Below are 23,162 nucleotides of genomic sequence, written 5' to 3' on the forward strand. Positions count from 1 at the left end.
AAGTTCAACCTGTTGCGGGACAATGGTCTGTTCACAAATTCTCCACCCCAGGTACTGCCACGGTGATGATCTCTGTACCTTTTCAGGTGCTATTTGTCACCCCATTTGAGATACTGAGTCTTTGGGTAAAGCAAGAGCCTTTTCCATGATCTCCTGTGTTTCTGCTGCTATAAGGATGTCATCCATATAATGATATATAACAGCCTGGGGGACCTGCATTCTAAGAGGGCTCAAAGCCTTTGCAACAAACCACTGACACATCGTGGGACTATTTTCTATGCCTTATGGTAAAACAACCCAGTGGTACCGTCTTGCAGGTTCACTAACATTAATACTGGGAACAGAAAAGGCAAATTTAGGTGCATCATCTGGATGCAAGGGAATAGTAAAAAACCAATATTTTAAATCAATTATTACAAGGTGCCAGTTTCAGGGAATCATTGTTGGGGAGGGCATTCCTGGCTGTAACGCACCCATATCCTCCATGGCATCATTAATGTGTTGGAGATCATGTAAAAGTCACCAATTACCACTTTTCTTAAAAATAACAAACACCGGGGAGTTCCAAGGACTGGTGGTAGGTACGAGATGTCCTGCACTTAATTGTTCCTGAACTAAATCATTAAGGTGGTGCAACTTTTCCCTTGGCAAGGGCCACTGACCCACCCACACAGGTGATTCTGTTTTCCAGGTTAGTCTCAGGGTGGGTTTAGGGGTGGGCTGTGCTGCAGTGGCAATTAAGACAAATTTGATCCAATTTGAGTTCCCCATCGAGCCATACAGTCACGACCCCATGATGTAAGAGGGGTTTCCAATATAAATGGAGGAATATTTGCTACCCAGTTTTCTGGGCCCCTTACATGAATGAGATCTTTGCTTTGAAATGTTACAGCAATTCAAGACAACAATTAACACAGAATTACTGCCTCCTGCTAGAGGAGATATTTCACCTATGACACTTCAAACACTGAGCCCGAACAAACAGGCAGCACCGATGACCCAGCGGGCACTAGGATGCTCTGTCAGAGAACTCCACACTCCGCAGCTGCCGCTGGGCTGCGTCTCGCACACGCAGAACAATCAGACAAAGAGGCCTCTTACACTTATTACTCACACAACATAAAATGACAAACACTACAAACATCAAAACACTGTTAAGAATATATAAAGCCATTGCTTATTGATTATGTGGTGTTGGCAGACAAGGGACGCCACATCCCAGTGTCAGCAGCTTCTGTAAAAACTGCTGCTTCTGGCGAGGGGGGGTGGGGCGGGCGCGGGCCGAGAGCGCGGTGCCGGGCTCGGGGTAGGCCCGGGGCTGCCGCCGCCAACTCCGCGCTTGCAGGTGGGGGGGCGCGAATGCTGAGTACAGAGATCCACACACTCGGTTTCCAGATAGAATACTGTGCCGGCGTTAGTACCGTTTTTAAAAGTGCCAGCCAATCCCACGGGACCAATCAATACCCATGAGCGATTGCCTCCAGTATACCTGTTGTAAATGAGTTTTGAAGCCTGTCCTCATTAACGCTTTTCTGTAGTTCTTTAATAACAGAAAAATGCAGTCCTTCCCAACGCGGCTGACGTCCCGGCTCATAAATTCCAGGAGCAACAATCTTTCTCGCCATGTCCATATCCCCTTGCGCCAAGGCTTCTTGCCTCACTTTTCCCCACGGATCATCCCCAGCTAAGGGAGGACACAGGCCAGGGTCTCTTTTAGGATTTACAGTGCCAGGGTCTAAAAGATTATCACAGTCTACAGACTCAGCATATAAATCTTGCTGCCGGGGTTCAACATATGCGTCCTTGCTCTCTGGGTTCTCATCCTCTGTGTTAACAGCCTGGTCGTGTTCATTATTTTGTCTTTTTATTATCTCAAAAATAGTTCCCCATGCGTGCAAGAGTTCTGCCGCAACCTCATCCCCTCGGGTTGCACAGTCCCACAGTCTTACTCCTGCTTCATCCCATATTGGAACAGTGAATATAGTAACCGCAGCTGCTACCCACTTTAAAATTCTCTTCAAGGCATGCAGATTAATATGCACCTTATATTTAGCTAACAGTCTTTCCATCAGTGCAAGCACTGACTTTTCTTCCAAGGATATTAAACTACCCATCACTTCCCCACAGCTCACCTTGCTCACCCTGCAACGGTGATTGATGCCGGCTCCTGCTTCCTTTCAGCAGCTTCTTAAATTCTGTGGGGTTTGCCACCAGAGTGATCCAAGCTGGTCACGCTTATTTCCCGCAGACACGGGGCACCATTTGCGGCAACTGAGGCACGGACTCTCCATTGAAGTGCAGAAGGAAAGACCCTTTATTATTACAATAGTACATACTTATGCTCTGGTTAAAGCTCTTACTTCATAATTAGCAAATCAGCAATCAGACAGCTATCAACCTTTTCTCCTATCAGCATCAGACCACTCTAACACGCGCTGTGCAGACCAATCACCCTCTCGTTCACGCGCTGTTCACGCGGTACCATCTTCTCACAGTTCAGTACTTTTCCACAGTTCAGTGTTGCAGCTGGCCGTTGTTTTTCCCTGCCACATTGGCATAGCTCAACAGCCTCTTATCTTTCTTCCAAGGCCTGTTTTTCATCAAAGCCTAGCACTTTCTCACAGGCTGTACAAGGCTGACAGGTCAATGCCTCTGCCAAAGCCCCTAAAAATCCAGAGGATGTCCTGTGCACACGGGCCATGTGGAGGAAGGTGATTAAAGGTGCGCCATCCTTGTATTCTGCCGGCTTGGCTGCGATGTACTATCCAGAAATGGATGTGGGAGAAGGACTAAGATGTACGCCAACTGTGGAGGCAGTCTCTTCCTGGCTTCAGAACTTTGAAGAGAGTCTTGGTACCTCCTCATCTCTACGGGCGAGTGCCTTAGATGTCAGGAGCACCCCAAGAAATCAGTTCTCTTCCACCCCAGTCAGAGGGAAAGGGAAACCCAGGCGCATGACACGTGGCGAACTTTGGTTCTTCCTGCGTGACCAGGGGGAGGACATGAGGAAGTGGGATGGTCAACCCACCTTCAAGTTGGAAGCTCGTGTACATGAATTGCGAGGAAAGACCCCTGCCAAGAAGAAGACAGCCAAGAAAGTTGTTAATGTAGCTGGCGTGAAACCGCAAGAAAGTAATCAGCGATCTCCCAGATACAGGAAGACTGAGATCACCTCCCTTGGCCCTGATGAAGGAGTTTCCGGCCTGGCACAGCAAGGGTCAGACAGTGAATACTCTGACCAAGAACAGGAATAGAGGGCCCCTGCCTCCAGCCAGGAGGAGGAAAGGGATGATCGGGTGTATTGGACAGTGTGGATTCGATGGCCTGGCACATCAAATCCACAGAAGTACCAGCCTTTAATCGACACCGGGGCACAGTGTACATTAATGCCATCAAGTTATAGAGGGGCAGAACCTATCTGGATCTCAGGAGTGACAGGGGGATGTCAAGAACTGTCAGTACTGGAGGCCGAGGTTAGCTTGACCAGGGACAAATGGGAAAAACATCCCATTGTAACTGCCCCAGAAGCCCCTTGTATCTTGGGCATTGACTACCTCAAGAGGGGGTATTTCAAAGACCCAGAAGGATACCGATGGGCTTTTGGTGTGGCCAGTGTGAACACAGAGAAGGTCAAACAGTTGTCTAATCTGCCTGGCCTCTCGGAAGATCCTTTTGTTGTAGGACTGCTGTGAGTTGAAGAACAACAGGTGCCAATTGCTATGAGGACCGTGCACCGACGGCAGTATCGCACAAACCGAGACTTTCTGGCTCCCATCCAAGAACTGATCCGTCAACTGGAGACCCAAGGTGTCATCAGTAAGAAACATTCGCCTTTTAATAGCCCAATATGGCCGGTGCGAAAATCTGACGGAGGGTGGAGGTTAACAGTAGACTATCGTGACCTGAACGAAGTGACGCCACCACTGAGTGCTGCTGTACCAGATATGTTAGAGCTCCAATATGAACTGGAGTCAAAGGCAGCCAAGTGGTACGCCACAATCGACATTGCCAATGCATTCTTTTCAATTCCTTTGGCAGAAGAGTGCAGGCCACAGTTTGCCTTCACGTGGAGGGGTGTCCAATATACCTGGAATCGACTACCCCAGGGGTGGAAGCACAGCCCCACTATTTGTCATGGACTAATTCAAACTGCACTGGAAAAGGGTGATGCCCCTGAACATCTACAGTACATCGATGACATCACTGTGTGGGGCAAAAAGGCAGGAGAAGTGTTCAAGAAAGGACAAAAAGTAATTGAGATTCTTCTGAGAGCTGGGTTTGCCATAAAGAAAAGCAAGGTCAAGGGACCAGCACAGGAGATTCAGTTCTTGGGAATAAAATGGCAAGATGGACGCCGCCATGTGCCTATGGAGGTTGTCAACAAGATAGCAGCTATGTCTCCACCGACCAACAAGAAGGAAACACAAGCTTTCTTAGGACTTGTGGGATTTTGGAGGATGCACATTCCAGGTTACAGTCAGCTGGTGAGCCCTCTCTATCAAGTAACCCGAAAGAAGAACCATTTTGAGTGGGGTCTTGAGCAACAACAAGCCTTTGAGCACATCAAACAGGAGATAGCTCGGGCGGTAGCTCTTGGGCCTGTTCGGACAGGACCAGCTGTGCAAAATGTACTTTACACATCAACTGGGGAGCACGGCCTCACATGGAGCCTCTGGCAGAAGATACCAGGTGAAACTCGAGGTCGACCATTAGGATTTTGGAGCCGGGGATATCGAGGATCAGAAGCCCACTACACTCCAACTGAAAAGGAGATACTGGCAGCATATGAGGGGATTCGAGCCGCTTCCGAAGTTGTTGGTACAGAAGCACAGCTCCTCTTGGCACCGCGATTGCCTGTACTACATTGGATGTTCAAAGGAAACATCCCTTCTACACACCATGCAACCAGTGCTACCTGGAGTAAATGGGTAGCGTTAATCACGCAACGAGCTCAACTGGGAAAACCCAACCGTCCAGGGATCCTGGAAGAGATCATGGACTGGCCAGAAGGTAGAGATTTTGGAGCACTGCCTGAGGAGGTGGCTCGTGCCCAAGAAGCACCACCATATAACGAGTTACCAGCAGATGAAAGGCGGTATGCTCTGTTTACTGATGGATCCTGTCGTGTGGTAGGAAACCATCGGAAGTGGAAAGCTGCTGTGTGGAGTCCCACAAGACAAGTCCTTGAGGCCACTGAAGGAGAGGGTGAGTCAAGTCAGTTTGCAGAAGTAAAAGCGATCCAACTAGCCCTAAAGATTGCTGAACGAGAAAAGTGGCCAGTACTGTATCTCTACACTGACTCCTGGATGGTGGCTAATGCCCTGTGGGGGTGGCTACAGGAGTGGAAGAAGACCAATTGGCAGCGCAGAGGTAAACCCATCTGGGCTGCTGCACTGCGGCAGGACATCGCTGCCCGAGTGGAAAACGTGGCTCTAAAGGTACGTCATGTAGATGCCCACGTGCCCAAAAGCCGTGCCACCGAAGAACATCAGAACAATGAGCAAGTAGACAAGGCTGCCAAAATTGAAGTAGCTCAGCTGGACCTGGACTGGGAGCGCAAGGGTGAGCTATTTGTAGCTCGATGGGCCCATGAAACATCCGGGCATCTCGGGAGAGATGCAACGTACAGATGGGCTCTTGATCGAGGGGTGGACCTGACCATGGAGGCCATCTCACAGGTCACTCATGAATGCGAAACATGTGCTGCAATCAAGCCAGCCACACGAGTAAAGTCTCCCTGGAACAGAGGGCGATGGCTGAGTTTTCGATATGGCGAGGCCTGGCAAATTGACTGTATTGGACCATTGCCATGAACACACCAAGGCAAGCACTACATACTCACCATGGTGGAAGCAACTACTGGTTGGCTTGAGACGTACCCTGTAAATCATGCCACTGCCCAAAATACCATCTTAGGTCTTGAAAGGCAAATTTTATGGCGACATGGTACTCCTGAAAGAATCGAATCAGACAATGGGACCCATTTTCGAAATAATCTCATAAACTCCTGGGCAAAGAAACACGGCATTGAGTGGGTGTATCACATCCCTTATTACCCACAAGCGTCTGGAAAGATCGAAAGATACAATGGACTGTTGAAGACTATGTTGAGAGCATTGGACAATGGGGGATGGAAGCACTGGGATATAAATTTAGCAGAAGCCACTTGGCTAATTAACACCAGAGGATCTGTTAAACGTCCTGGTCCTGCCCAAACCAAACCCCTTCATACTGTGGGAGGAGATAAGGTCCCTGTAGTACACACAGGGCAATGGCTGGGGAAGGCAGTGTGGATTGCTCCTCCCTTGGGAAAAGGCAAGCCCACTCGTGGGATTGTTTTTGCTCAGGGACCTGGATGTACTTGGTGGGTAATGCGGGAGGATGGGGCTACTCAGTGTGTGCCTCAAGGAGATTTAACCTTGGGGGGAAAATAACCTGTGGGCTGAGTTGTATGTTGCAGGAAGTGATGGAGGAAGTAGGAACGACGAAGAGTGAACCAGATACATGCGATGATGACCCAAACCTAGCCGGTGCTGGAGTCCAGCAGTCAAACATACTGCTCTGTCCTGAACATCCATCTTGACAGATGGCAGCCAAGTCACTGATCATCTGGAGGAGTGAAGAAAGCTTACGGAATGGATAAATGAGTGTTATGTGGGACCTGGGCATGACGTAAATGGTATGGAATAAGGGGTGGAGACTGTACCGGGTCTGGCTGAGCCGGAATTGGTTTTCCCCTGTAGCAGCCCCCATGGTGCTGTGTTTGATGTTGGAGCTGGCAGGGTGTTGATAGCACCCTGGTGGTGTGGCTACTGCTGAGTGGTGCTTACACAGCACCAAGGCTCTTTCCGACATTTCCCCCCCACAGTGGGACGGGGTGGGCAAGACCTTGGGAGGGGACACAACCAGGACAGCTGACCCCAACTGACCAAAGGGATATTCCAGACCATCTGACGGCTGCTCAGTATAAAGCTGGGAGAAAGGAGGAAGGGGGTGGGGTCACCCTTGGTCCTCCGAGGCAACCCCTCCGCGTATGGGAGCCCTGCTTCCTGAGAAGGCCCGACATCGCCTGTTCATGGGAAGTAGAGAATAAATCTGTTTGCTTTTTGCTCCCGTGGGCGGACCTTTGCTTCGCTTTGCTTATATTAAAACTTCTTTTGTTTTACCCACAAGGGTTGGTTTTTTTTTTTTTTCTATCTTATTTTCTTTCCCCTCTTTGCCCTGTTGAGAAAAAAAAGGGGGGGTGGGGGGGGAAGTGATAGAGTGACTTGGTGGGTACCTGGCATTTAGCCAAGGTGAAACCACCACAGTGGGAAAACTTCTCCTGACTTCAGTGATGGAAGACACTGAGATTATTGGAAGAGTAAGTGGATAGAAGATATTTTCACCTCTGCTGCACAGGTGACATCCTACTTGTGCACTTTTGTGCTGCAGTACATAACTGCAATACAAAGCCAAGTAACACTGCTCTGAGACAGCCAGCTTCTTTTCTTTACCACTCAGCTGCACTGTAACATTTACTAGAGGGAAGCCAGACCAAAGGAAAGTAAATGTGTCATTATACTTTAAACCAGTGTTTGCTTTCAATGGCTGAAACAAGTCTTTCCCAGATCTTCCGACAAGATTTCTTCTGTCTTACAGTGCTCATTTACTTATGACTTTCACTTGCTTTGTCTTGGAATTTCTAAGCAAATTATTACTTTCAGTTTTTCAAAAAAGAAAACTTGTTTCCAAAGCTGATGTTACTCGAACCCTCAGACTCAGTTCTCTGCCAGTCCAGAGGCAGAACAAACTTGGATAAAGCTCTAGTTATCCTAAAGGCAAATGAAGGTGTTGCCATATGTAGCTACACCATATTAAACTTACTTAATAATATAAGTTTTCTGTTTTGCAGAAAATACCTACTGTTTTATGGACAGTTCTGAATTTCTTCTAGAACAATAATCTATGTGTCTGAGCTTTCCAGAGAAAGGAAAGGGTACTGAAAAGCTCTAGATATCTTACAGGCGAAGCTCTTCCTAGCTTTACTGTGTGACAGCTCTGACAATCTTGCTTGAGAACAGTTCTGTATGTTTGGGAAAACACCTGAAGCTTCATGCTTTTGGAGGGAGTAATATGTGTATGTAATTGAAGCAATTTCTAAGAAGTGTTTAATTATCTGAAACTTTTGATGCTTTCTGAAGCTGTTTAAGGGCAAGACAGGCTTTTGCTGGGAGGTACTGGTTCTTCTAAGCATGCTCTGACTCTCTCAGTTATGGTCAGAAGTGGTAAATTTAATGTTAAAGTGGGGACAAGACGGTGATGCTGAAATTAAAAGTCCCCCTTCTTGCATCAAGTATTTAGATATACTGCTATATCATTTCACTATGTCAACAGTAGCATTACTGTTAGTCATGGCAGTGAAAAACAGACTTTTAAAAGTCTTCTAAGACTCCTAAAAGTGCTTAACAGTCTCTCAGAAACTGAGTATTCTATGCAATTTTTCCCTAGATTGTGCTGTTTAGCCATAACTTAGCAGGCCTGGAAAACAGAGACCCAGAATTCATCTTTAGCCCAGCAACTAAAAAGTCATGAGCTGAGCTCTTAGGAGTTTTGTAAGGTAAGCTGCATGGCAAGCAGTTGATTGGTGTTCAATCAACTCTGAACACTCAGATGGCAGTGACCTTGAATATGTTGTTTCCTTCATGGCAGAATATCACAAGTAAGGACTCCATCCCTAGAAACATTATGTGGGAAGACAAAAAGCATTTCTAACCCACCAGCCCAAAAGAAAAGACTCAGTTCAGCTCTAGAACAAAATTATAGACCTCAAGGTTTGCTTTAGCAAAGTCTCTGTATATGGCTTCTCAATACAGCTTCAGTGCTTGATATATATACCCAGGCTGGTACAGCACTCTTTGAAGTTCTGTGCAGGGAAAATCAGATTTCAGAAGTAATTCACATGGATATTTCTTCAATGTGTTCCACAGAACTGTGCTGAAAGCCCATAGAAATCCCATGTGTGTGGAGTAGCAGCCCAGTCCATAAAATGTCCCACTGAAGCCAATGGGACAAAATGGCTTCTATGGTACTGTAGTATCCTCACTGATGGCATTAATTCCCCCTATTTATATGGGAGGGCTTCTGTATTTCAGATGGGCATCAATGGATATGGATTGTATGAACTTGGAGGTAATAGAAGTGCGAGTATCTTCAAAGCTCTCCAAAGCTCAAAATGAAACCCAGGGATTTCAAGAAAACATTCTATCCCATGTTAAAAGCCTGAACTCCACCTTCTCTAACCAGCTGGGGAAATAAATGTCATTCCTCCTTGGAGTGCACTGAATCACTCCCTTCAAGGCCAGTCATGATTAACCAAAAAACAACTGAGGGATTTCAGCAGGTCCCACAGCCATAACCCTCCCTTCACTTCTCTCTCTAGTCTTCTTGGGAAAATCTAGCTAAGCTACCCTGCGTTTACTGGGGATTGGTTTTTTTTGCAGGCTAGTGCATAATACTTATCCTCAAATGCTCCATCAATCCTGAAATAAAACAATAGTGTAATTTTACACTGAAAGCTTAAGTTGAAATATTATCCCCTTGTGAAGATCCAGTCTAAAGCATGAACCACTGGTTGACTGTGCCCAAAAGGCTATATCATGTCTGCTCTCATTCATACCTTTTGGGCTGATGACACTACCTCAGTCTCCAAGTAGGGCAGCCACAGCATCCAACAAAAGACCAAGTAAAGGATTGTTTTCTTCAACACTAAATAAATTCGACACAATTAAAGAGAATTCTTGTCTCTGTGGAGAATAAATTTTTTGCTTCTGGATGCCAAGGCCAAATGATGAGGCATCTTACTGCCTGCACAAAATAATACTTCACTCGCTATCACTTGCAGCCTAGCTTTGGTATCAGAACTGAGCTGTTGTATCTTCTAGAACATGTTCCCTTGTGTTACAACCCGGACTGGTAGCCTAGGGAGTCGTAAAGGTTCTGTGATCCCCTCGGGTTAAATTAAGGTGAAACAACACTAGATGACTAGTTAAAATGTTTTACTTGCAGTAGAAACAACTTAAACTTGGAAAAGATAGTAAGCGATGTAGCCTCTTATTGATAAATCTATAAGAAAGAAAAGAAAGGAAATAAAAGAAAAGGAAGGGAGAGAAAGAGAGTCAAAGAATCTGGATCACCACTCCCAGATTCCAGCGTTGTCTCAGGTCCAGTAATCCTGGGTGGTGGGTGCACATGCAGCAAAGTTTTCTGTCACCTTTTAAGTTCATCTTATTGTCTGATTTGCATACTAGACAAAGAAAGGTGGGTTTTCCATGAACTCATTTGCATGAGAGATGAGGAAAAGGTGGAGCATGGGTTCTGTGCATGCATTGAGGGGGGATGGGGTTCATTAACCCTTTCGTCCAATTGAGTCAGTGGTCATGATCTCCCCCTGCCGCCTTTACCTTTTCCCCAGTTTTTGCTTCTTGGTCAATTATCCAGCCTTTGGCTCCCTCTGGTGCTGGGTGTTTTCCCTCTTATCAATCTTTTAGCTCTTCTTCAAGGGTATAGTCGTTAGCAAGGCCTACATCATTTATCAAGCTCCTAAAGTGTAGGCATTAACCCGAACATATGTTTTTACTCAGTCTACGTCTCCCCACTTTTAGGCTTACCTAGGGAACTTGGCAATACAACTGCAAGGGAGCAGAGCTATGCACCCTTCAGTGCACTCTGCACTTCCCTAGGCAGATAGTTTGTTCCTTAGACTAACCGCAAGGGCCACAATTTGTCCTTGAGGCTTTCCACATCGATGAATGTTTGAGGCATTAACTCCTTCAGTTCCTCACACCTTGTTCCCCTTTGCATATCATGTCCTGGCTATTTTAAGTAGCATTGCTTCATTGCACACAGGCTGAGCTTCTGAAGATCTTAAGTGTTGCATCCAGCTAAGGCCCTATGAAAGTATAGTATGTCCTATTTACTGACTAGCTAATAACTCAGACCCAATGTCAAGGATCCCACCAACCTCAGATAGAAAAAGCATTAAGAGAACCCTCCGTTCTATCCCAGCTGTATATATACAGTACAAGCAGACTGCTCCCAGGTCCTGGAGAAGCTACAATATTAGAGCTGGAATGTGCATTTGTGCTACGTTGCCAAAACAAATTACACTCTGGTATAAAAGTCACTATTGTTTTTTCTGGTACTGCAAAAGATTTAAATGCTTCAGGGCTTAATGGTCATGGTCCTTTTCAGATAAAACTGTCTCACTGCAAGTGAGAGAGAACTTGATTGTTGGTCAGAGAAAAAGCCCAGAAAAAGGAAAAATGTGAGGACTTCACTCCAGATCAATCAGTAACTTTCTTTGCAAACTCTACTCTCATTTGATCTCTTTTCCAGGGAATTTGACTGGAAAAAGAAATGGCTAAAGTTTGACATTTAGAACATTTCTAAATCCTGGCTGCTCCAGTGTAGCAAAGCTTCTTAGTTATAAATAGAAAATTAATTTGTAGATTCCTAAGAATCAGAAGCTAGAGGCTATTTATCAAGGCAAAATAAATATTTGTCATGCTGAGAAGAACATGACTGAGTCTTTGTGTTCATAACACAGACAGCCAGTGAAGGAATGCTGAAAAAGCAAAGCTTGAAGAGACATTCATCAGCTGGAATGTCAATGCCAGGACTTGCCGTAAACACTACACTCAGTGCTTGTCAGATCTGGTATCAATGTTATTTCCCAAGAACCTTCAGGTCCCACAGACCTAAGTAATTTACAGACATTTTGTGGGTAAGGACTATGTTACAAAAAAAGTCTTATCTACAAAGATTAAAATCGAGAGGGAAAGCAACTTGATCAGGGTCATGTAAGAAAGACAACCCATATCTCCTAATTAGTGCTGAAGCAAATTAAAAAATGGTCAAGGCTTAAATATAGCCCTGTTTTCTCCCTCTATCCATAAGAAAACACAGGCAGTGGGGAGGAAATCAAAATATATGCAGAAAGATAACTGAAATTAAACCTTATTTGCTTATTCAAATATCAGAGGTATTGTGTATAGTAGTCAGCACACAAAAAGTATTAATAGATACATTGAAGAAATAGATAGAATCATTTGATGAATGAAGACCACAATTCTACTGCAGATAGATTTGTACTGCATACTCAGGTGTATTATTTTCATGTTGATACAGGTACGAAAATTAAGACTTAGGAAAATGGAAAGTTTTAGTAATGCTGAATACCAAAGAAAGGTTATATATACATAGTCAAAAATAAAATGTGAAAGAAGTGATTTTAGAATGAAGATACAGAAGAAACTCACAATTCCGGGGAGAAAAATGAAAAATAAACATGCCAGTCGTGTATTTTCATAATGAGATGAGGAAGTTACATGGCTCTACATATTACAGAATCACAGAATCATTCAGGTTGGAAAAGACCCTTGGGATCATCGAGTCCAACCATCAGCCCTACTCTACAAGTTCTCCCCTACACCACATCCCCCAACATCTCATCTAAATGACCCTTAAACACATCCAGGGATGGTGACTCCACCACCTCCCTGGGCAGCCTATTCCACTGTCTGACCACTCTTTCTCTGAAAGATTTTTTCCTAATGTCCAATCTAAACCTCCCCTGTTGGAGTTTAAAGCCATTCCCTCTTGTTCTGTCACTAATTACCTGTGAGAAGAGACCAGCACCAACCTCTCTACAATGTCCTTTCAGGGAGCTGTAGAGAGTGATGAGGTCTCCCCTCAGCCTTCTCTTCCTCAAACTAAACAGTCCCAGCTCCCTCAATCGCTCCTTATAGGATTTGTTCTCCAGGCCCTTCACCAGCTTCGTTGCCCTCCTCTGCACTCGCTCCAGCACCTCGATATCTCTCTTGTATTGAGGTGCCCAAAACTGGACACAATACCCCAGGTGTGGCCTCACCAGTGCAGAGTACAGGGGGACTATCACCTCCCTACTTCTGCTGGTCACACTATTTCTAATACAAGCCAGGATGCCGTTGGCTTTCTTGGCCACCTGGGCACACTGCTGGCTCATGTTCAGCTGCTTGTCAAGTAGAACCCCCAGATCCTTCTCTTCCAGACAGCTCCAGCCACACCTCCCCAAGCCTGTAGCCATGCAGGGGGTTGTTGTGGCCCAAGTGCAGGACCTGGCACTTGGCCTTGTTGAAGCCCATCCCATTAACGTTGGCCACGGATCCAATCTATCCAAGTCTCTCTGTAGAGCCTCCCTATCCTCATGCAGATCGACACTCCCGCTTAACTTGGTGTCATCTGCGAATTTACTGATGATACACGCTATGTCCTTATCAAGATCATCAATAAAGATGTTAAACAGAAATGGTCCCAACACCGAGCCCTGAGGAACACCACTTGTGACCGGCCGCCAGCTGGATTTAGCTCCACTGACCACCACTCCCTGGGACCGTCCATCCAGCCAGTGCTTGACCCAGCAGACCGTTCGCTCATCCAGGCAATGAGCAGCCAGTTTTTCTATGAGAATTCTATGGGGAACTGTGTCAAATGCTTTTCAAAAATCCAGGTAGACAATATCCACAGCTTTTCCCTCGTCCAATAGTCGGGTCATCTTGTCATAAAAGGAGATCAGGTTTGTCAGGCAGGACCTGCCTCTCATAAACCCATGCTGACTGGGCCTGATCCCCTGGTTGTCCATTATATGGCTTTTAATGGCACCCGAGATGACCTGCTCCATGACCTTCCCTGGCACCGAGGTCAGACTGACAGCTCTATAGTTTCCTGGATCGTCCTTCCTGCCTTTCTTGTAGATGGGTGTCACATTTGCCACCCTCCAGTCCAATGGGACCTCCCCAGTCAGCCATGACTTCAGGTAAATCATGGAAAGCGGCTTGGCGAGCACATCTGCCAACTCTTTCAGCACCCTTGGGTGTAACCCATCCAGTCCCACAGACTTGTGTGCAGCCAAGTGGTATAGCAGGTCTCTGACCACTTCCTCTTTAATTGTGCTGACCTCATTCTGCTTCCCCTCCCCATCTCCCAGCTCATGAGGCTGGGTGTCCAGGGAACAGCCAGTTCCACTGCTAAAGACTGAGGCAAAGTAGGCGTTGAGCACCTCAGCCTTTTCCTCATCCTTTCTTACTATGTTTCCCTCTGCATCCGGTAAAGGAGGGAGATTTTCCCTAATCCTCCTTTTGTTGTTAATGAATTTATGGAAACGGTTTTTATTATCCTTAACAGCTGTAGCCAAGTTGAGCTCTAGCTGCGCTTTGGCTCTCCTAATGCTCTCCCTGCATAACTTCACTACATCTTTATAGTCTTCATGAGAGGCCTGGCCCCTCTTCCAAAGGCGATAGATTCTCCTTTTGTTCTTGAGATCCAGCCAAAGGTCCCTGTTTAGCCAGGCCGGTCTCCTTCCCCGCCTGCTTGTTTTCCGGCACACGGGAACAGCCCGCTCCTGTGCCTTTAAGACTTCGCTCTTGAAGTATGTCCAGCCTTCCTGGACTCCCATATCCTTCAAGGCAGCCTCCCAAGGGATTTTTGTTAATCAGTCTTTTGAACAGGTCGAAGTTAGCCCTCCGGAAGTCTAAGGTGGCAGTTTTACTAACCCCTCTCTTTGTTTCTCCAAGGATCGAAAACTCAATCATCTCATGATCACTGCACCCCAGACAGCCTCCAACCTTTACCTCCCCCACAAGCTCTTCCCTGTTCACAAGAAGCAGGTCCAGGAGGGCACCTCCCCTGGTCAACTCAGTCACTAGCTGTGTGAGGAAGTTATCCTCCACACATTCCAGGAACCTCCTGGATTGTTCCCTCTCTGCTGTGCTCTGATCCCAGCAGATACCCGGGAGGTTAAAGTCCCCCACAAGAACAATGGCAAGTGACTGCGAGATTTCTACCAGCTGTTTATAGAAAGCTTCATCCCCCTCACTGCTTTGGTTGGGAGGTCTATAGCAGGCTCCGACAGCAAGATCCGCTTGACTGGCCCTTAACCTAATCCAAACACTCTCAACCCCGTTATCACTATACTTGATTTCTGAGCTCTCATAGCATTCTCTAACATACAGGGCCACTCCACTGCCTCTCCTTCCCTGTCTATCCCTCCTGAAGAGCTTGTAGCCATCGATAGCGGCACTCCAGTCGTGTGAGGCATCCCACCACGTTTCTGTGATAGCTACTATGTCATAGTTCTCGTGGTACATCATAGCTTCAAGCTCCCCCTGTTTGTTGCTCATACTGTTAGCATTGGCATAGATGCACTTGAGACGAGCTAATGAATCCAACACCTTTTTGTGAGTGTGGGCCCCATTTCCTACCAGACCCTTCTCAGGCGCTTCCATGATTTCTAAACATCTATCCCTTCTCTCAAATGAAATGGCAGAGGGAGAGCACTATTATGTAGGCCTTACTGCACAGGAATAGTGTCTGCCTAATACTGTAAAATTAGAAATAAACTTCAAATCCATTTCTTACAGGAAGCATTTTAAAAAATGAATTCTGGCAGTAACATTTAAAAATTAGCCTACCTTTTGCCTTCTGCTATGAATTAAAATATTTCCTACATGTGTTTTCCAGTTTTTCCAGAAAAAAAAAAAAAGAAAAAAAACCCCAAACTCTTGTTGACAGTATGTTTCCACTTTGTGGTGGTTTAGTCCTTGCCGGGGTCTGAGACCACGCGGCCGCTGCCCCTCCCCCACAAAGGGAGTGAAATACAAACCCCGGGGCTGAGATAAGGAGAGGTTTAATACAACAGTGCAACAGCAACACAACAAACAACAACAATAACAATAACAGTAACAGTGATAGCAATGAACAGAGCAAGGTATATACCGATACAGCAGTGAGAGGACCGGCTGCACTCACCGATTCTTCCCACGCTCTGGCGCCCGGACGTGAAGTCAGCATGGTATATGAATAACCCGGCTAGAGCTTCCCCCCACTGCTGGGGAAACTTAACCCTATCCTAGCTAAACCAGGACACACTTTTCTCATTCAAGTCCCATATACTAATCCTGAGTCTCCTAGCTGAGTGCCCACATGCTGCCCTTCAGGAGTGCCTACTTATGACTGGCTTACAGTACTACTGTGAAAACAGGAAATTCACTCAGTCTAGTAGGGTCTTAGACCCAAAAGACTTTCCCTTTTTCTTTAAAAATCTCAGACCTACTCTTTTAGCAGGTTTTAAGATGTTCATGGCATCATAAATGTCTTCTACTACATGGCAAGTGGGGAAAGTGGCTAGCAGAAAGATCCTGTGACTAATTAAACAAAAGCAGATCATGAGCATGTCAGCTAGGTTTATGGTCTTGAGATCTGCTATTTTAAAGACAGCCTGTGGTTACAACAAAGGGCACTTCAAAAGGCAGGCTGCATTTCTCAAATAGTGGCATTGACTCATGCTGAATAAAATCTGCATTCTGAGCTCAGTCTCAGAAGAGGCAGCAATGTTTGTGATCTGTTTAAGGCGATAAATCCTGCATCTTAGTGGACAGCATGCTTAGAAGGAAAAGGAAGCTCAGTAACTGTAATGCTGCCATCAGAACAGGGCTTTGATAAGACTTCACCCCACTGCAACCTCTGATCTGACACACGAGTCCCAACCATTACATGAACTTCTCCATGTGCTCCTAAAAAAAAAGTAAGATCCAAGTACTACAGTGAAGAAAAACAGTCTTTACAAAAATCATAATTTTCAAAGCCATTTTCCAAGCATAAAGATTGGACCAATTAAGCACCAGACAAATCTGGGTTATGCCACATGCAACTTTGAGAAGGTGCAAAGTATATGAGTGTTACTGAGGGAATCTCATTGCGGAGGGCAAGGGATCCACTCCTGCCTGTTCTTTATTCTTGTGTGACTGCACCGAGTTGCATTTTTCATAGCTAAAAGGATAGAAAGGCTGCACTGTCCCTATTGGACTGAGATAAAGACCTGGACACAATTGTCAGATGTGGGAGGCATCGGCCTGTCAGCCTTGCACAGCCTCTGAGAAACAGCTAGGCTTTGATGAAAAACAGGCCTTGGGAGAAAGATAAGAGCCTGCTGAGCTGTGCCAAGGTGGCAGAGGAAAACAACGGCCAGCTGCAACACTGAGCTGTGGCAAAGTACTGGACTGTGAGAAGTTACCACCGCGTGAACAGCGCGTGAACGAGAGGGTGATCGGTCTGCACAGCGCGTGTTAGAGTGGTCTGATGCTGGTAGGAGAAAAGATATATAGCTGTCTGATTGCTGATTTGCTAATTATGAAGTAAGAGCTTTGGCGAGAGCATAAGTATGTACTATTGGAAAAATAAACGGCTTTGCTTGTTATAACTCTCATAGAGTTGTGCAGGTCCGATATCCTCCCGCAACAGTCAGAAGCCTCCAGAAGCTTGGTCAGATGCACAGGAATCCTGCTGAGACTGGACAACTTGTGACAAGGCTGCTGAGTACACAAATGTCACACAAGATCCATGACTTGTGGCAGCACTGCTCTTCTCTAATGTTTTCAATTTAGAAACAGTCACAGTCATATCCTGGGGCATCTTTAGGTTCATTTTTATCTCTCCTACTCACACATGAACAACCAAATAAAGATGAGACTTGACATTTGTGCAGGAGAGTTGTACTTCAGATGAAAAATTCAATCATTTCTGGCAGGCCTCACCATTCCTAACTTCTCAGAAGATTTGCAGGTGAACCGTTACACTTCCTTCAACCCTACTCTAGTAAACAAACTGATGCAATACTTCCTGCTTTAGCCTGGGATTATTAAATGCTTGCAGTGCTGATTTGTGGAGACAGAGCTGTGGTTATTCAATTTCGGATTAATATCTTATTTTAGAATCACAAACAAGATGCTCTCTGTACACCTGCTACATGGGATCGGTTTGGATTTTCAACTCTTGAAGAAAGTTGATCAGCTCTAATATCACTTTCCTTCACTATTACTAAGCTGTCTATGTGTCAAAGCACAACATGACCATGGGAAAACTCTGCTTGCCTTGTCACTGCATCTGTGTACTAAAAAGAAGAAAATATAGTATTTCCATCAATTTAGCATCTCTAATCTCATGCAGTACAATCAGCCTATTGTTTGTAAGGTTTTGTCTGGGCTTGTTTGTGCTTGAGTTTCTAATTACAGGTAGAACCTGGCTTCCCCATGCTTTAATGTTCCAAATGCCTTCAGTGAAATCCAAACAGAGCTGCCTTGTTATGGTGTGCTGCTTAAAAATCCTTCTGGTCCAAACTGCTGGTAGCACCTGATAACATTTGGTAAGCACTGAAAAGAGCAGAGATATGGAAAATGGGAAAAGGGAATCAAGTGCTGTACAAGCTAAAAATCTGTATTTAACAGAGAAACTGGATCTATGTGGCAAATACAAAGAAAGTTTTGAATTGCTCTCATGCTAAAGCAGAAACTCCAGGTAACTAATAAACAGGACTGGGAATTCTCCTGAATGAGAGGGAACAGTCCAGTCTCTGGGCTTGATTTCCATGACTGAAATATAAAATCAATTTATAACTTTGTTAAGACCAATGGAAAAGGCATGTGCAGAAGAGATCAACCAATCCGGAATTACTGAAACCTCACACACTGAGGAATACACATATGAATTAGTTCACTAATATAACCCCAGAGAAGGTACTAGTGAAGGTCTATAAGGAGTGCTCATCCTGGAAAACTATAATGAAACACTTTGTAAACATTCAACTCAGTAAGAAACTGTTTTAATGGCTAGGAGATGTATGCTGTATTAGATGTATGCTGGATGCCTTCTGCAGATGCAAAGAAAATGTTAGAATTTCCAAAGCTTATACCAAACTTCTTTCATCATAAGCTAATGGTTTTTTAAACAGTAGAGAAGATTACTCACAGAATTAGAAGCTGAGACTAGAAGCCTTTATCTGACCTGCTTATGTTTCAGCATGACAAGCATTTGTCTGTCAAGATGAGCTTTATATCTGTAGACATAGAGTCACACATCACAAGTATTAATTTACCAAATTTAAAGAAATTATTATTAGAAGAAAAAAGACTAAAGAATAAGAATGCAAATTAGAAAATTTCCAGGATGTATTTATTATGTAGTCAAAAAAATGCTCCTATAATCAAGAAAGATGAACTATTTTGCTAAAAGTCTGGTTCAGCATAAGAAATAAATGAAGAATGAAAATAAGCATTAAAAAGGTGACTAATTAATATAAATTAGAAGTTACCAAATAGATAAAACTGATAAGGAAAGAAGAAGATTATAGAGAAATCTATAGCTATCAGGGTGAAGAACATGGAAAGGATTTCATAATTGTATTAGAAATAGAAGAAGTCCTCTCAGTGTAATAGATCTACTTCTGGATGGGTTTAATCCTACTAGAAGACTGGTTAAGGAGAAATTCTGCCTGAAGATATTTGTTTTTAATAAAGTTTGGAAGAATAGAGAAATTTCAGAAACTGGAAGAGAAAGAATGTTGTGCCAATAGCAAAAAAACATTGATAAATTACATACTTACCAGGGCTAAGAACCAGGCACTTCCTAGATTTTCGAAAGCTGCAGTCAATAGGAAGAATAGCAGGTTGAGGGCTTCATCAGTCATCATTTTTCCAGGATTAGATGCTATCCCACATTTTCACAACGAACTTTCATTTGAAAATAAATATAAAATCACCTTGTGGATGAGAAAATTAGGGGTGTGGCAAGTAACAACAAAGGTAAACAGAGAACAGCCACAAATCACTTGTAGGCTGTATTCCTCCAAACTAGACATTTAAGTGGGGTTAGATTAACAAAAGAAGGGACAGTTTCCTAGAAAACAGTGAGTTTGAAATGGACATGGGGCCAAAGCAGACAAGGAACTCCACAGAAATGTCAGAGTGATATAGTGACAGAACAGCAAAGCTGATGTGACAAGGAGGAAGAATTCAAACAGAGGAAAGTAGTGGTATTGCCTCTAGATGTAAACTGCTGGGATCAATGTTCTACAGTCCACATTTTCAAGAGATTTTGAGGAACTGACAGGCTATAGAAAGTGTGGTGGTTTAGTCCCTGCCGGGGTCTGAGACCACGCGGCCGCTGCCTCTCCCCCACAAAGGGAGTGAAATACAAACCCCGGGGCTGAGATAAGGAAAGGTTTAATACAACAGTGCAACAGCGACACAGCAAACAACAACAATAACAATAACAGTGATAACAATGAACAGAGAAAGATATATATACCGATACAACAGTGAGAGGACCGGCTGCGCCAGCCACGCGATCACCGATTCTTATTCTTCCCGCGCTCTGGCGCCTGGATGTGACGTCAGCATGGCATATGAATAACCCGGCTAGAGCTTCCCCCCCACTGCTGGGGAAACTTAACCCTATCCTGGTTAAACCAGGACATAATCCACCCCTTTATTCTATACCATGTGCGTCACATCCAGCTGCCACTTAGCAATTAGCATTGACAAGGAAAAATTAACAAAAGCACAGTATAACTCACGGTGTGTTTTCACCCACAATCAAGTCCCCTTGTGGCACGCATCGGACCTCTCCATCCTTCTGCATCACCCACCAGGTGCACCCAGGTCCTTGAGCAAAAACACTCCCGTGGATGGGTTTGCCTTTGCCCGGCGCAGGACTAACCCAGACCATTTTTCCCAGCAGGTCCCTCATGCGCACCACAGGGACTTTATCCCCGTCCACAACACGTGGAAATTTTGACTGAGCCGGGCCAGCTCGATTGGCAGATCCTCTTGTGTTCACTAACCAAGTGGCCTTTGTCAGATGTGTGTCCCAGTGTTTGAAGGTTCCACCCCCCATTGCTCTCAATGGAGTTTTTAACAGTCCATTGTAGCGCTCGATCTTCCCGGAGGCTGGTGCGTGGTAGGGGATGTGGTAGACCCACTCGATGCCGTGTTCTTCTGCCCAGGCATCTATGAGGTTATTTCGGAAGTGAGTCCCGTTGTCCGACTCAATCCTCTCTGGGGTGCCGTGTCGCCACAGGACTCGCTCTTCAAGGCCCAGGATGGTATTTCGGGTGGTGGCGTGGGACACTGGATAAGTTTCGAGCCACCCAGTGGTTGCTTCCACCATTGTGAGCACGTGGCACTTGCCTCGGCGGGTCTGTGGCAGTGTGATGTAGTCGATCTGCCAGGCCTCTCCATATTTATATTTCATCCATCGATCTTCATTCCGCTGGGGCTTCACCCGTTTGGCTTGTTTGATCGCAGCACACGTCTCACATCCGTGGATGATCTCTGCGATGGTGTCAATGGTGAGGTCCACCCCTCGATCTCGAGCCCACCTGTATGTTGCATCTCTGCTTTGGTGGCCTGAGGTCTCATGGGCCCACCGGGCTATGAACAGTTCACCTTTACGCTGCCAGTCCAAGTCCACCTGAGCCACTGCGATCTTAGCAGCCTGGGCCGCCTGCTGGTTGTGTTGATGTTCATCAGTGGCTCGACTCTTGGGTATATGGGCGTCCACATGGCGCACCTTCACAACGAGGTTCTCCACCCGGGCTGCAATGTCCTGCCATACTTCAGCGGCCCAGATGGGTTTGCCCTTGCGTTGCCAGTTGTTCTGTTTCCATTGCTGCAACCACATCCACAGGGCACTTGCCACCACCCACGAGTCAGTGTAGAGATAGAGCCTCGGCCACTTTTCTCGCTCAGCAATCTCCAAAGCCAATTGGGTGGCTTTCACCTCTGCAAAATGGCTCGATTCACCTTGTCCATCAACAGCTTCAGAAGTTTCTCGTGTGGGATACCACACCGCAGCCTTCCATTGTCGATGTTTTCCCACAATGCAACAAGACCCATCAGTGAACAGGGCATATCGTTTTTCTTCCTCTGGCAGCTCGTTATATGGTGGGGCCTCCTCAGCACGTTTCACATCCTGTTCTGGTGACATCCCAGCATCTTTGCTCTCTGGCCAGTTTATGATCACTTCCACTAATCCTGGGGGGTCGAGGTTCCCTATTCGAGCCCGTTGTGTTATCAACGCAACCCATTTACTCCACGTGGCATCTGTTGCATGATGTGTGGAGGGAGCCTTTCCTTTGAACATCCATCCCAGCACCGGCAGTCGGGGTGCCAGGAGGAGCTGTGTCTCAGTGCCGAGCACTTCTGAGGCAGCTCGAATTCCTTCGTACACTGCCAGTATCTCCTTCTCAGTCAGGGTATAGTTAGCTTCAGAGCCTTTGTATCCCCGGCTCCAAAAGCCTAGAGGTCGGCCTCGGGATTCCCCATGTGCTCTCTGGCAAAGGCTCCAGGAAGGGCCATTCTCCCCGGCTGCGGTGTAGAGCACGTTCTTAATCTCCTGCCCTGCCCGGACTGGCCCGAGAGCCACTGCCTGGGTAATCTCCTGCTTAATTTGTTCAAAGGCTTGTTGTTGCTCAGGGCCCCATTTAAAATCGTTCTTCTTGCGGGTTACCTGGTAGAGAGGGCTCACAATCAGGCTGTAGTTTGGGATGTGCATCCTCCAGAACCCCACAGCACCCAGGAAAGACTGAGTCTCTTTTTTGGTGGTTGGTGGGGCCATGGCTGTTATCTTGTTTATCACCTCCATTGGGATGTGGCGACGCCCATCTTGCCATTTTATTCCTAGGAACTGAATCTCCCTTCCAGGCCCCTTAACTTTCTGTTGCTTGATGGCAAAACCAGCCTTCAGAAGGATTTCAATTACCTTCTTTCCTTTCTCAAAGACTTCCTCAGCTGTGTCCCCCCATACAATGATATCATCAATGAACTGCAGGTGTTCTGGAGCCCCACCTTTCTCCAGTGCAGTATGGACCAGTCTATGGCAAATGGTGGAGCTGTGTTTCCACCCCTGGGGCAATCGATTCCAGGTGTACTGGATACCCCTCCAAGTGAATGCAAACTGTGGTCTGCATTCTGGTGCTATTGGGATGGAGAAGAACACGTTAGCGATGTCAATCGTGGCGTACCACTTGGCTGCCTTCGACTCCAGCTCATACTGGAGCTCTAGCATGTCCGGCACTGCAGCACTCATCGCTGGCGTAACTTCATTCAGGCCACGGTAGTCCACGGTCAGTCTCCATTCGCCATTAGGTTTTCTCACTGGCCATATAGGGCTGTTGAAAGGTGAGTGAGTCTTGCTGATCACCTTCTGGCTTTCTAGTCGACGGATCAGCTGATGGATGGGGACTAGAGAATCTCGGTTAGTACGGTACTGCCGCCGGTGCACCGTCTTGGTAGCAATTGGCACTCGCTGCT

Source organism: Strix aluco, chromosome W (genome assembly GCF_031877795.1).
Source record: "Strix aluco isolate bStrAlu1 chromosome W, bStrAlu1.hap1, whole genome shotgun sequence".
In the NCBI taxonomy this organism is placed as follows: domain Eukaryota; kingdom Metazoa; phylum Chordata; class Aves; order Strigiformes; family Strigidae; genus Strix; species Strix aluco.